This window comes from Protopterus annectens, chromosome 1.part0 (genome assembly GCF_019279795.1).
Source record: "Protopterus annectens isolate FY-2018-M chromosome 1.part0, PAN1.0, whole genome shotgun sequence".
Taxonomy (NCBI): Eukaryota; Metazoa; Chordata; order Ceratodontiformes; family Protopteridae; genus Protopterus; species Protopterus annectens.
In genome coordinates, this window is record NC_056725.1 from 139,330,920 (window position 1) to 139,346,393 (window position 15,474).

Sequence of the window (15,474 nt, forward strand, 5' to 3'; positions counted from 1 at the left end):
AGTGCCCATAAATTCATCCTAGGCTCAATTTGTTTTGTCCTCCTGGAGTCAGGACGTGTCCTAGGAGACTGAGTATTGGCAAGGTGATTATCGTCCATGGACTGATTCTGCCTTGTAAACTCTTTGAATCTATGAAAAATCTATGAATCTAGCAATTTGGACAAAATACATATAAAAGATGTGAAGGGTAGAGACATGGTGAAAGAACAGTAGAAGGCAAAGAAAAGGTAACGGAGGAGGTGAGAACAGCAAAGGTGCAAGTCAGAGGCAAGATAAAGAAAATGTCAAGAAGATGCCTAAAGGTTTTTTCAAGTACATTGCAAGTAGAAAGAAAGGAGGTATAACTGTCCAGATTGGGTAAAAGTAAGAGGGAGATCACACAATTTAGTGAAAAAGTAGAGGTATTGGATGAATATGCTGTCATTATAGTGAAAAAGTAGAGGTATTGGATGAATATGCTGTCATTATAGTGAAAAAGTAGAGGTATTGGATGAATATGCTGTCGTCATGAATGAAAGGGATGAGAAAGCTGCATTCTGGGAGGCAGTTGGAAAGAGTAGGAATTAATATTGGACAGAGCAGGAGGCGGTGGTAAGCAGCTGGCTATCTAAATGGGGGACGAGGCACATGGAAGAAGTGGACTGTCTACCATACTCTTCAGGAATCTGGCCAGTAAGCTGGAAGATTCCCTTACATATATCATCAACTGATTATTGTCAAGTGTACACCTGCCTGAGGTCTGAGAATCAAAAAGCATGGCACCCTTGTACAAGGGTAAGTTAGGAAAATCTGTGTAAATAGATATTTACTAGTCTAACAGTTGTGTTAAGAATCATGACAATAATCCTGAGGGATTTCCTAGAAAGCAACAATCTCTAGGATAATAACAGACATGAGTCCATAGCTAGAAAGCATCTTTAGTGAAACCTTATCTAGTTTTACTGCTGGAGTATCGAAGAACTTAAGACGGAAGTACCAGTAGAAATGGTCCACCTGGACATCACCAACATGTTTGTCTTGGCCCTATATAAGAATCAGCTAAGAAATTGCAGTAGTTAATGATTAAGAACCAAGACTGAGAAACTGGATTGTGGCAGAAGTGTAAGTGTAGATAGGGTGGAGCAAAGGGGGCATCCACCCTGGGTGCAATGTGTCAGGAGTTGTTTTTTTTTTTCTCCTCACATAAACTTGAAGACCAGACACTGAGGACTTGTTACTCCTACTTAGGACATAAGTGAAGAGCACAACATCTGAGAACGGTGCTGTTTTTTTCTGCTTCTTAACTTGGTGTTGAGGGGTACCAGGTTGGTGAACATCACCAGGCGCCAGATATGACAACAATGGCTCTGGATTGTGGCATGGTTGAAGGGTAGGTTTCAGAAGGTTGTAGTGAGAAAAGCAATATCAGACATTAGGGAAGTGAATAGTGGAATACTGCAGAGGTTGCTCCTGTGTTCATTACTACTCAGTGGGTTCATTTCAGACCTACATTAGGGAACAGGGGACAGAGCTATCCTCTTTGCTAGTAACATAAATATAGTTGCTGAAGTAGCACATGGAGAATCATCTATGGAAGGGCTTGGAATGATTGAGCAAACCTTTTTAAAGGTGCATGTTGGAAGGTCACTGCAGACAGAAGAAAGTACATGTACCATACTAATTTTTGCTTGCACAGAGATGGAAATTAAAACAAAAAAGAAAACAATGGAAAACCACCAATTGTTAATGCCAAATGCAATAGAGATGAATTTCCACTGGCAAACTGTATGGATTAAGCAACTCATTTAAGCCCCTAAAAGCTCCTGTTAAACTCTGAAAAGGGGAAACTCAAGTCTAGTAGGTTTACTTGATTAAGAAAAAAATGCATTTATCCAGTTTTTAACATTCTTGCCTATTTGTGATATTATGTATGCTGATTAGTCAAGCTAGGCACTGAAGGTGTACATTATATTCCACATCTAGATTACTGTTACTATGTTAACATAGTATTTCTAAAAAATTGCTGCATGCTGAATGAACAATATCTTGACAGTTTCTAAGCACACATGAACATTAAGAGATGGCCTGACATATATGAAGTGCTGTTATACTGTTTATGCATTAGCAGATTGCCACGTAGTATGCATGATATGACAAAAGGTCTCTCCTGACACACCCAGGGTTGTACCACAGTAGATAAGAAGCAATATCTCAGAAAAGCTTAAATGCACACATTCTAATAACATTTACTGAAGCTCTTTATATTATGAGTGAATGGTACACACAAAAAATATATTTTTGCAGGGGAGACAAAGCCTATTCAATCCCCATAAGGGAGACTTAACCTCCCCATAACACCCTTACTTTTATTCTGAGTTAAGGGTCACTGCACCATGGAGACTGGTCCCTAACAGATAAACTAAAACATGTATCATTCTTTTTCCGGGAGTTTCTAAAATCAGTCTACCCACTAAACACTATCATATAAGCACTATGACCTTGTTCATATGTACAGTAAGCAAAGGATCGCAAGATATGGCCACCATGAACTAGCATGGCTGAGCAATTGTGAACAAAGGTTAAGGGAGCTGAGCATGTGACTGTAAGCCTGCAACAACTAGCAATATTTTCATATTTATTAATATGTTTAATATTTTTGTTTACCAGGGTAGTGGGATGATCCACAAGGGACTCATTTCAGCCACAACCTTGGTATGTTAAAATGCAAGTGAGTATGCAATAAAGTAGTAAAACAATATTCACATGACAGCACAAAAAAAAGAAACAAAAATAAAATTTGTTTACACAGTAGACTAGTCATACAGTATTTATACAGCAAAAAGCTTAATAGTAATGCGTAATCATTTATTCGTAGGGAAGTGGTTTGTTACGTAGATTACATAGATCACACATAGTCATTCAGAAGAGAATTTCAATAAACTGTTCTTGATAGTAAAAGAAGAGGGAAGATGAGAAGAAGGTAGATCTACTTATCTTATAAAAGAACAGACTGAATAGATTGCTACAGGGATAAAAATGCTAAGGTGAAGTGCTTCGTCCTGCATGTGTATAAGTAGCAGTTGCTATAAATGACTTAGAGCAGAATTGGAGCTATTGGCAGTGATGGTACAGTTATATTATTGGGGGGGGGTGAAACATTTGCACATTAATCTTTCTTGCAGGTGGGCTATAAGTCAGAAGTGACTGTAGTCAGGAATAATATGGATGTGAGAGTGAAACATCCCAAAGTTTGGCTGCTACTGTGGAGGAGTTGTGTTCTGTGAAGTAGAGTGAGAAGTTAGGTCTGGTGAGTATGTGGGCATAGTTTGCTTGAGAGTGACGCTAGTAGTGGTGTCTCTAGTGGTTAGCCTGTCACCTAAAGGTAGAGGAAATCAGTGTAAAGGGTTTTGTGGACTAGACTGAAGAGTAGTAAGTCAGTTCGGTCTCTTATGTAGAGCTAGTTGACACTTTGGAGTGTTGTGCAGTGGAACTAATTCAAGGTGAGAGAAGTATAAATTGGCAGAATTTGTTTAAGTTGGTTTGTAGGGCTTTCAGCTTTTAGTGTGTGAATATGCTAGTAGAGGTAAGGCATATTCAAGTTGAAGTTGGAGGACATTTTTGCAGATAGCTTATCTTCCATCTTGGAGAGACATTGTGAGATTTGGAGAAAGCCATAGAGAGTGAACTTGATTTTGTTTTTTCTTTTTTTCATTCTCAGCATTGAGTTGCATCTTTAAGTAAGGATCAAGTGTTACCTCAAGGTATATAAAGGAAGTAAAATTTTCAATGGGATGCAATAAGTATTAGGGATGGGAATGGAGGATATTTTGCTTATCTTTTTTTTTAAATAACATTAGTCATTTTTTGAACAGCCAAGACTGCAACTTATTGAGGGTGTTCCGGAAGTTGCAGAAAATGTTTTTGTAGCTGTCAGCAAAGTGACAGAAGATGACATCATCAGCATAGAGGATGATGTTAGAGGTTTTCGGGTCTAGGAATAATGAATTAATGAAGATGTTAAAAAAGAACAGGTCAGAAATGAGCCCATGGGGCACACCTTGCTGAGACAGGAGCAGCAGGAGATAAAGAGTGAACACAGCTCAGTATTTAGAGATGTTCAATACTTATTTCTGCTTTCATTGTAGGTTTCTGCTGCTGGCCTATCATGGGACTGCATCTGATTGGGATTCACTAAGGAAAGAATGATGGTGATGTGTGAATGTCAGGGCTGCCATCATTTTTTTTTCCAAACATCTTTATTAAATTTACACACATGACAAAGGCAATCTTACATTTAAATAAATGAAAAACATACAAAATTGTATCACTTTAGTTGCAAACAGTTTACATCACAGACACCGTTGAAACAACTGTAGTTGTAAACATTATACATCGCGTATAAACCATCCAGTCACTGTCAGTTAAGCATTATATAGCTCATTCAAATCCTGCCTCTTAAACCTCGCCCCTGCTCTGCATGTATTGCTCCCAGAATTCCCATTTTTCCTATGTAGTTTGCTCCTTCCATTTTCTAAATGTCCCAATTCCAGTTGTTTTATCCCTGTTATTATAGTCACTACTTCTAGTAAAGTTGGTCTAGACTTTGATTTCCATTTTCTAGTAATTGCTTTTTTGGCAGCCACCATAATTAGAGTCAGGAAGGCTTTACTATGTGTAGGCAATTCAATTCTGTAGCATAAATTAAAAAATTCATCTCCCCAGTCAGTCCAATCTGCTAACCCAGCATCTCTGACAGAGCAGTCCGCAGGGAATCTCGAAAGTCTGCCAGCTCATTACACTTCCAAAAAATATGCTCTCAGCTACCTCTTTCTTGCCCATCACACCTCCAACATTTGCTATCCACCTGAGGAAAAATTCTTTGGAGTCTACTTAAGGTATAAAAATAGCTATGTAAACACTTCCAGGCAAAGATCCTAAATCTTCTAGACTTTGTTGCATATTTGGGAGATATACATACATCCCCCATTGTCTCTTTGTGAATTGCTTATCCAGTCTCTCTTTTCAATATTTTCTAATCTCTGTCAGGGCTGCCATCATTAGCAAAACCATGCAACTGCAACACAGCTGCAGTGGCCTGGATGGAAGCTGAATTAAATATTGGCATGTTATAATAAAAAAAATTATACATGCAGATTTCTAAAGGATATAGTGGAGGTCAAGCAAACAATGAGAGCAATGCAAGGAAAACAGATGGAGGTGCATGGTCTAGTTTTCTGCTCATTTTCACTTTGATCTTTAATAATGGTAACATAGTTATGCATAAGGTAAAGCAATAATTAGAAAAGCAATGATAAAAAGGACAAGTTAAGGGAGACACAACTCTGTAAATCAGAATTATCAACCCTGGCCCAGCCTATAGTGTCTTTATCAATGCCATCTCACCTATACAATACTACACAAACTCCTTTTCTCTTATCATCCATATTAACATTAGAAGCATCTATAACAAACTACCATCATTCCATGTATGGCTTACTTTGTATTCATCTGACACTGTAGTAATAACAGAGACATGGTTAAAAATGAAACAAAAGATAATGACATGCTCCCACCGAGTTATATCATACTCTGGGCAGACAGAAAATGTAAGAGAGCTTGTGCAGCTGCAATACTCTATAAAAACACTCTGCTGATTACCCTGTTATTTCTAATATCCCCCCCGCCCCCCATTTGACAAAATTGAAATCCTCATACTGTATCTACTCTCAGACTAAATCAATGCAAATCCTTGTACATAACAGCAGCTTATATTCAACCCGGAAACAATCATAGCACAGTAGAAGATCTCTTCTATGGGGTTGTATCCTACATCTCCAACAAAAAATATTATTTAGGTGACTTTAATATTGACTGTCTGTCTGTCTGTCTGTCTGTCTGTCTGTCTCTCTCCATTAACAACCCACCTATACCATAAATATATATGGACTAACATAATTGATCACCACTCCATCTCACTTCAACAATTAAAATAACTAGGGTACCACAATAGACTGGATACTCACTTCTGTGCTAGGGAAAATCTGCAGCTTTGAGATCCTCTCAGACTCTTTATTATTTATTCATTTGTTTATTTACTTACTGGCATTCATTTACCAGGAAAGTCTGATGGAGCACTGCCCTTTTTCAGAGAAGGCCTGAAGAGAAAAGTTCCTTTATACAGACATCAGGGGCAACATTTGCATTGTCTCATCATTTATGGTCAGTTTCATTAATAAGCAACAATATATTGCTCAGCCATCGTTGACATCAGTTACATAGTTTACACTTTCAATTAAAAGTAGCAGTTACACAGTTTCTATATGAATACATATTTTTTAATACATAGCGGTATATGCAATGCAATATAATCAATATGCAAAGATTGTTAGGTTTTACATAGGAACATTTGTTACTCTAAAGACTTGTTCAAACTCTAGGATATAATAAGATAAGATAAAGAGTTAGAGCAGCTCAAAGAAAGGAAGGAGGGGAGGAGGCACAAGGAAGAGACAGGAAATAAGATGATACAGTAGGGTATAGTTGTGATATGAGTACAATAAGTTTAGTGCTGCAGAGAGTTATGGCATGAATTCATATAGTCGAAGTCCAACCAGTAAAAAATCCCCTTACTGTGGCAAACTGTATCCAATACGAACCATAGAAACAGAACAAAGAATAAAGAATAGCAGAAGCGCTCAGTTAAATTCTGTCCACTTTATTTCAGCAACAGCAAAGCTTTCAGGTTTCCCCTTCATCAGTGCTAACATATGTTAGCCCTTCAAGACCCTTCAAGAAGCAAGCCATCACTCACCAGTGGATTCTGAGGTACATTCATAAAATGAAGTAACCTGTCATTTCTATTCTGAGAAACATAAGAGAGTTGTTCATTATGAAGTTGTGAATGCCAGTGAGCATGGCAGAAGGCTTTGTGCCCAGCAAGGACAATGCTTCTTGAAGTGTCAGCTAATACTGCTCCAGAACCTGATGATCCCAGAACACACAATGTTATGAGAGAGATTGGAAATTACTTATATTGTTTTAAGAGGCTTCAATGCCAGAGACATCATTTTGAAGCCTGTTTGCATCTAAAGGTAATACCTAGAGGTCTTCGAGTACTTAATATGGCCATGTATGGGGATTCATACCCCTCATTGTTGGCTCAATGGCAATGCATTAACCTCAAAATAGGACAAGCCTATTTGAAATTGTTAATTGACTTTTTTTAGACCCATAGAAAATGAACTGTGCAATAAAATTGAAATGCAGCAAATGGAACTTGTCAAAGCTATTGGGAATGAAGCTGTTGACTTATTCCTCAATGGCTTTGACTTACTCGACAAGGTGTTGATGTATGAGAAAAGGCTTATTCAGCAAAAAAAGAAAAAACTTCCTAATGATATGAATGATTTTCATTCTAATCACATATTTACATGGCCAAGGACCCAAGAACAAGCCCAGGGGGAGGAACGTGAGCATCAGAGAAGAGAACCATTGGATGGGGTTAATAAACCAATAATGGAGGATATAACATCACCAACGCACGTTGAATCTGTGTATTCCACACCAGTGGCAAACCCTGAGCCACATACAGCACTTTCTTGCACAAATATCATGGTGACTGATTCACAACCTGCCATTAGACGTAAAACAGCCTCTTTGTCTCAAAAACTGAGGGAATAGTCTTTTCCCATTCTACCGCTTCCCTTCAGAACCAACAGAAGGAAATCCATCAACATGGAACCACAGAGAGGAGGGCAAAAAAAGGAAATAACCGCCATCTGTGAGCAATATGAGGACACTCAAGAAAATGTGGGCACCCATATCCATGGACAAGTATGGAACTTATCAAAACTTTCTCTCTTGAACAAAGGGCTGTTATATTCCTACAGACTCTGCTAACATTTCAGAGACTTTAATTAAACTTAGAACATTTGTGTGAAGTTTCTTTGAAATCTATGTTCAATACCAACTTGAACAATGACAATGTCAATCATTTTAGAAAGCCTAGTGTTTTTACCCCACAAATTGAATGAGTTTTAGAAGTATTTTTGAAAGCTTGTGAGGCTGATATGTATAAATTTTTTTCTAATAAAAATAGAACAAGAAGTTTTAAAGGTAAGGAATCTAAAATGTTTAAGTGACAATGAGCGTAAAGCATTGCATGATTTACAGTATGCACAGGACATAGTTGTTCGCCCAGCCGATAAAGGTGGGCCAGTTGTTGTTTTGGATAGATCTTATTACTTTGATAATATGGAATTAATGTTACAGGATACTGATTTTATAGAATTGTTAATTCCCAAGATATTTTGCAAATGCAAGAAAATTTGATGCATGTTTTAATGGAATGTGTGACTATGGAAATTTTGTCAAAGGAATTGTTTCAATATTTTATTGTAGAGTCTCCACTGATTCCCTTCCTTCAAGAGCTGTCCAAAATTCATAAAAATCCAGTACAGCCAGGTTTCAGACCCACAGTAGTGGAAAATGTTTGGTTAACAGAGCCCACCTCTATTTATTTAGATAAACAGTTGAAACCCATATTCGATGCATGTCCAGTAGTTTTGAAAGATTCAGAACATTTTCTAAGAGACTTATATTTAGTTAAGCCTGAGGTAGAGAGTTATGCAATGATTTTGCTTGTTACACTTGATGTTACCTCCCTCTTTACTTGTATTGCAAATAATGAGGGAATTAGTATGGTTAAGCCTTTTTTGGTTAGGAATGGAAAGTATATCTTACAGCATGCTGATTTCCTCTATCTCTTGTTAGAACTAGTTGTGGAAAATAATGTATTTGTTTTTATTGAAGTGTGCTACTGGCAAACATCGGGGGTAGCTATGGGAACAAGCTGTGTGAACAGTTATGCCAATTTAGTAATGGCCGAGTGGGAATACCATGATGTTAATAAATATGGAATGGATGCAGTCTTTTGTCGATGATTTTTTTTTGGTTTGAACCAAAGGTGACAAGGATTTGTCCGTTTTTCTTGAAGGGATAAATACTAGTAGTGCATTTTTAAAGTTTAGTATGAGCTATTCAGATGTTATAATAAATTTTCTTGATCTTGAGATCTGTAAAAACTCTGAAGGCAAACTTACTACACGACTATACAGAAAGGACTGTTATTGTCCTTCATATCTGTATAGGAATATTATGCATCCACAACAAATATTTCAGAATGTCTTTAAAGGTCAGGCAATGAGAATTTCTTGCCTTTCATGTGACACCTCTGACTTTGAACGAAGTCTATATGGGCTGAAACTTAATTTATGGATAGAGGTTATCATAGGGTAGAACTAGATGAAGCCTGTAGAATTCTGAGACTAGAGAGGTCAAGATGAGCTAAACCATATTTTCTTAAATATATGTGAGTTACCTCTTCATAAGCAGCAAAGTACTTTGTCTATGACTTTATCTTTTAGTCAAGATGTTCAAGAAATATGAAATATTATTCAACATAATTGGCGCATCCTACAGGTAGATGAGAAGGTAGGTAGTATTGTGGGGTCACAACCCAGGTTTGTATATAGAAACAAAAAGACACTTAAACAGCACCTTACCCTTAGCCCCAGACAGCAGTTCCTTTGAATCCCCCAGGAACTAGGAAATGTCAGAATTGTGCATTTTGCTCATTTATTGATGAGAATATTACTTTTAGACATCCAGATGCAGAGTATATATGTTATCTTAAAGCCCATGCTAACTGCAATATGAAACACCTAGTTTACCTGGCACATTGTAAAATATGTCCAGTCTTCTATGTGGGGAATACAAACAGGCGACTTAGGGAAAGAATCAGGGACCACAGTTATTGCACACAAAGAGGCTTACAGTATAATGCATTGCCCAAACACACCAAACATGCAGGGGATGAACATACGTTTTTATTTTTAGTGCTTCAAGTAATACAAGAGAACTGCAGGATGGGTGATATTACTAATCAAACTGAGATGCTGGAACTTAAATGGATTTTGAGGTTAGCTACACATTTTGGACATGGGCTTAATGATTATATTTCTTTGAAATCCATATTGAAATCTAAAACACTGAAGAAATGATTTTTTTCTCGTAAAAATTTTAAGTACATCATGCTCTTGGGTTTTTGTATTTGAAGTTTTTACTGAAGTTCTTATTTGTCTGTCTTGACTATGCCTTGTGTTAAATCATTTCACTTTAAAACTCTTGAATAGTTTAATTGATTAATTGAATAATATCTGGGGTGTAGATATATTGGTGGGGTAGGGGTTGTTTTTAGAAAATGTCAGATGAAGTAATGACACTAGTAACCAAAAAGTAGAGTTAGTCCAGAAAATAAACTAGTAATCCAAAAACCGGACAAACAAAAGGTTCCACACAGTTGCTGGTAAAGTGCAGTAGTTAATTAACACCACAAACGTAAAATCATTCAGACAACTCCACAGCAAATCACAAACCAAGGTCAGGCTATTTAGATATGCTCAGGATGAAGTAATGACACTATTACGAAAGCGCTTACAATAAACCAGTGTTCTTTTTGAAATTTTGAGTTTGGAGCCTGCCTTGTTTCCACACCAGTTTATACTACTTTTGTTGTTTATTGCATTCTCTCTGGTGTAACTAATTGCTGGAGTATTTCTTGGTTTTGCTGGTTTTCCTTTATTTATTTTGTGATAATGATAAAACTGTAACAGAGAATAATAACAAAAAGTATCTGGGGTATGTAATGAAATTTAATAGGTGGACAACTCTGGTCAAAAGAATTATACAAAAGAACTGGGCTATTCTGTGTTCTGATGTTGACCCGTTAAAAATAGTTGGTGATAAACCTAACTTTATATACAGGAAGGAGAACAATATAAAGCAATATTTATGTTATAAAGATCTAACAACTAACCATACTATGAGTAGACTCACTACACTCACCTCTAGGAAACATACCGATATTCCATGTTATAATTGCATATTCTATAAATACATTAATACAGATAAAAGTTTCATACATCCAATTGCTAACCAAGTTTTTATTTTTAATACCCCTGCTACCTGTAATAGTGAAAATGTGGTTTACCTTGCAAACTGCGTAGCATATAATTGCTTTTTTATAGGTAAAACAAATTATAAATTGAAAGATCGAATTTCTTCATATTTATCATAAATTAAGAGAAGAGTTGACACTAATGCCTTATTCAAACATATAGTAGAATATGCCAATAGCCATACTTTTAAGTTTAGAGTTCTTCAGCAAGTATCCAAGAATAAAATAGGAGGTGATATTATAAATACGACTGAATGTGCAGAATAGAAATGGATAAATTATTTCAGGGCAGATACCCCGCCAGGTATTAATGTGACAAACAGTATTAAACCAATTTTTCAAGTTCAAACATAATTGTATTTAATAATATACAAACCAGGTTCTATAATAATATAATAATTTAATATAATACTTATTTATGATATTTGTTTATATTTGTTTATGGTGTTTATAATATTTATTACATTTTGTAATATTTTCATAGTTTTTACAGTTTTATAATTTTGATTTTTTTATATGCTGTGAAACATTCTTTAAGAGTTTTTTTGTAAGGTCATATGATTGCTAATTAGTTAAATGATAGGCTGGCTATACTATGTTACAAACTATATAAAATAAATTATTACTATGAGTGTTTTTATTCTGCATTGATAAAGAGTCATTGGGGTTTGAAAACTTTCCGTTTCAATAAAGTGCTTTGTGTTTTTAGATGTTTGGACTCTTGGTTTTTCATTTGTGGACATACACTAATACTTGAGTCCATTTGGCTGCCTTGTATAGTTTTTTGCTTGCTACATCCATATAACACAAGGGATCTAGGACTGTTGAACAAAAGTTCAACAGCCTGAATCCACTATCACTGAACACACTTTAACGAAAGCGCTTTCACAGAAAAAGCGCTTTCGCTAAAGTATGTTAAAAAAAACATTAGATTTACTTTTATGTAGGGGGGCAAGCCCCCCTGCACCCCACATGTGGGGGGGATGTGCCCCCCACACCCCACACTTTAATATTCTCACTCCGAGATTGTACTAAAGTGAGGAAAAGGGAATTTTCCCTTATCCGCACAGTAGTACGACCGGCACAACAGGCATACTTATGCGAAAATGCTGCTTTGGTGAAAAGCATTTTCACATAAGTATGCTCACCCATTCGCGATTCAGTAAAAAGTGCGTTCGTGAAAGAGTCCTAGACCCAACACAAGATACCTCAGCAGACAAATCAACTAGCTACAAATATAAATGGAAGGTGTCTCTTTAATTTCTTCAAGTCATTTGGGTTTCTAATACCATGATGGGAATGGACCTCATTCCTATGTCAAACTATGATTAAAGTTCATAAATTTAGTATTGTTTCAATCTTTGATGTAGTAGCCAGAAGTGCTCTTCACAGCACCCGCAATTTGCCCAGAATTGATTCCTTCTGCAATTCATATGGAGTTACATGTGTCCGTAATATAGCTAGGTATGCCTGTAAATTCCTTTTATAAAACCCATTGCTCCTACTACCATTGGAAATGTCTGGGTATCCTTCTTCCACACCGCCAACATTTCTACTTGCAAATCCTGGTATTCTATGACTTTGTGCCTCTCTTGTACGTAAGACACTGTAATCACTGCATGTAGCAATTTCAATGATTGATGCTACTTTTGTCTTCTTTTCCTGGACTACTATATCTGGTTTTCTCGCATCTATTTTTTTAAACTGTTGGTAATGGGTGATCCCATGTGATATAAATGTCATCATTTTCTATAATGCTTTGTAGTTCATGTTTCCAATGCTTTTCAGCTACTTCAGTATTATAATGTTTTCACAATCCCCAATGCAACAGTCTTGCCACATTATTATGCCTTTCAGTATACTGTTATTAGTGCATCACACCCAGCAATAAGACGTGCAACTGTTTCCAATTCTTTTTTACAAAACCTGCATTTGTCTGTTCTTCACACATGTTCAATGGACTTTGTGAACCAACATGTACATAGTCCCTATCCTGGGTCACCAATATTAACCTTTCGTCTTTTGGTTTAAATTCATCTCTTCTTAACCATTACTGCATTCAGTCCTGATCGACATGAGGTTGTTTCAAGAGCTGTCAGTACTTGCAACTATATTTATGCATTTTCCAAAATTCTAGCCTTCTCAACTGATCATTCACCTTATATTCCTTCTTTTGTTTTTTGCACAATCAGTTGCTGCCTGGTTTTTATCTACGTCTGGTTTGATTTCCATTCCTACATGACATCGATATGCTTTTGCTCAACTAAGCAGGGAAGTCATCTTAGACTTATTCTCTTAATGTTTTAAAACTTTCACTACATTTGGATCCTGTAAAGTCAGCAGATATGTATGCAGTCCTACAAATGTAGATTTATCCATGTAATCAATTTCTAGAAGGCCCATACCTCCTTTAAAATGGGGAATATATAATATTGTTATACACTTGTTGTATCTTTCGGCTTTTCTGGGTTAGGGGTCACCACAGCGGAACTCCGGTCCGGTAATGATTGGCAGTAGATTTTTACATACCAAGTTGCCAGCCCTGATGCACAACCTTCAACGAAGGTACGCCCATTCATGCATATCTCCACACAGAAGATGCTTTAGCTGAGTATCGAACCGGACAATGTCTTACTGTGAGGCGACAACGCTACTGATTTTTATAAATCATTTGATAAGCATAAAGCATTTTTCTTGTCCAGCTGATCCAATACCTTTTGGGACCAGTCAATCACTCCAAAACTGTAAGTTAGGACAGGAAAAACAAATTGGTTTATTGCCTGGACTTTGTTCCTAGATGTCAAAGCTGGTTTCATTATTAATATTGGTCTTCTAAAATATTCCTTATTAAGTTTTATTAGCATTTGTTTGTGTTTTATTGTTGATCATTCATCAGTTCCCAAATATGTATACACTCCCTCTTGCCCAAGTTCTTTTACATCACATTCCTGTCCCAGGCTGATGTTTTCTTGATGCTGCAGCTTTCCTACTTTAAAGGTTGGTTCTGCACATTTATCAAGACCAAATGACATTCTTATATCATCTGAGAAAGCTTTGACCACTTGTAGTTGTGCTTTCAATTCCTAATCTGATGAACTATATAGTTTTAAATCATTCAAAAAAACAAGATGAGAAGTCTTTACACTTTGTTGTTTTCTGGGAGCCAAATTGTAGCCATGACCTAAGTAGACAACTTAATGAGTTAAGGGCAAGACAAAAGAGCAGTTGTGACAAAGGGTGCCCCTAGAATATCCCCCTTTGAATTTTTATCCCTGGAATAATAATTTGTCCTTTTTCATGGATTAACTGCAAAGTGGTTTGCCACTGTTTCATGGTCATTATAATGTATGCAATCAATGTATGGTGTATCTTATAAATTTGTAAGCACTCCTTTATCCACGAATTTGGGATGCTGTCAATGCTTTTTTATAGCCTATACATGCCATACTTAGAGTATTCCCCTTTTTACAATTCTCCATTATGATTTTATTTAACAACAAATGATCCTTTGTTCCATATGACTTTCTTTTATTACCATTTTGTTCTATTGCCATGATTGAGTTTTCTTCTAAATGACTATAAACTCTTATCACCAGAAATTCCAGTGTATAGTTTATATATCACTGGAAGGCAAGTTATTGGCCTATAGTTTTTAGGATAGTTTTTAGAATAGCTTGCAGGTTCACTCTTAAGGAAGAGTATTGTTTTTCCTGTTGTTAACCAGGTTGGCATCTATTCAGGATGCACATATAAGTAGTTCTTACTCATGGATAAATCTTCATGTAAAGATTTTAATACTTTTAACCAGACGTTAGGTACTGCATCTGGGCCTGGGGTTTTCAATTTAGGTGCTTTTCTTTATTTTGTTTCCATTTATTTGACTGTTACTTCATCCCATTTCATATCTTGTACATTTTAGCTTGTTATTCTTTTACTTCTTCCATTTATTCAGCAGCTTTTTTTATTTTCCATGGTATCTTCATAGATACTTCTACAAAATGTGTCTATTTCTTCTTTTTTGGTGGTGTTTCAATTCCTTTTGCCTTGTTTCCCAATTCTCTATAAAACTTTTTTGGATCATCAATAAATTGCTTATTTTGTACTGTTCCTTTATATTTATCTGCATATCGTCTACATTTTTCTGCCTGTGTTGATATCTCTAGTTTATTATTTTGCAATAGTATATGATATATCCTGTTCTGTTCTGATACTGTGTGTCGCTTTTATCACGTCTATCTTTCTGAATATTTTTGCTGATCTGTTCCCTCTTCTGCACTCTTCCAACAATGAAACTTTTTGTCTTAATTGCTTTATATTTTTCTCTATTTGATAACTCCATGGTGGTATTTGATTTCCCTTCCTTTCCATTACTGCCCTGTGTTTTTGTGATAAAACTTTATCTGGTATTAATTTAGCTGCACAGTAATATATCCTATTTACTTCTGTTATATCACATGAGTTTATATGAACAGTCCTGA